This window comes from Octopus bimaculoides, chromosome 2, assembly GCF_001194135.2.
Source record: "Octopus bimaculoides isolate UCB-OBI-ISO-001 chromosome 2, ASM119413v2, whole genome shotgun sequence".
Taxonomy (NCBI): Eukaryota; Metazoa; Mollusca; class Cephalopoda; order Octopoda; family Octopodidae; genus Octopus; species Octopus bimaculoides.
The window spans coordinates 121,710,788-121,711,849 of NC_068982.1; the positions used below are offsets into that span (position 1 = coordinate 121,710,788).

At 32.8% G+C, this 1,062-nt stretch overlaps 1 protein-coding gene across 1 annotated transcript in view; it reads right to left on the minus strand.

Moving 5' to 3' along the window:
- Positions 1-1,062, minus strand: part of LOC106876556 (chitinase-3-like protein 1) — a 53,330-nt gene that overhangs the window by 1,170 nt on the left and 51,098 nt on the right. The window lies entirely within an intron of this gene.

Here is a 1,062-nt window from a genome sequence, read left to right on the forward strand (position 1 = left end):
ATCGCTCTCTTCGTCTTGACTATTTACCTTCGTGAAGAGTTACGTCAATCCTTTTTTTAAAAATATAATAATAATAATAATAATAATAATAATAATAATAATAATAATAATAATAATAATAATAACAATAATAATAATCAGAAGCCGGATATTATTGTGATGAATAAAAAAAAGAACATGTATAATAATCGACAGAACCTCGGTGACAACTGGATCAATGTGAAAGATGAAAATATAAACAATTATGATAATTTTAAGTGGGAAATACGAAGGTTGTGGTCAATGAAGAGAGTAGACGTGATATCAATAGTAATTGGTGCACTTGGAAGTATCAACACTCAACTACCAGCATGGCTGAAAAAGATCAGTGCAAGTGTGAGGGTAGAACACCTACAAAAATCACCATTGCTTGGAACTGCAAGAATTCTTCCCAGGGTTCTTGAAGCATGATCAGTAAACAAATGTCACCTTAGTCTGTTGGATGTGGACAGCTGACACTTTCCATCATACCCAGCATAATAAACTGTGAGTTTTCATATAATGATAATAATAATAATAATAATAATAATAATAATAATAATAATAATAATAATAATAATAAGATATGCCAACACTATGGAATAACAACAGAAAAAAGATGGTATAAACATACGCCAGAAAAGGTCACAGAAAACGAGAAAGCAACCATACTCTGGGATATGCCAATACACACAGATAGAGAAATTAAGGCCAATAGACCAGATATCGTTGTCAAAGATCATGAAGAAAAGTGCTTTCTAATTGATGTATCAATACCAGCAGATGACAACGTTTCCCTAAAAGAAATGGAAAAACTTTCAAAATACAAAGACCACAGCACACCCAAGGCACACAGAGCTGCGCTCGGTAGTGAAGTGAAAGCACGTTATAAAAATAAAACTACTGAACAATAATAATAATAATAATAATAATGATACAGAAACAGAGGGGTTTATCATAGCAGCCCAAGATCAATGCCTACCTACAAAGAACTACCAGGCCAACATATTAAAGACCGGCAGCTCCCCATTATGTCGTATATGC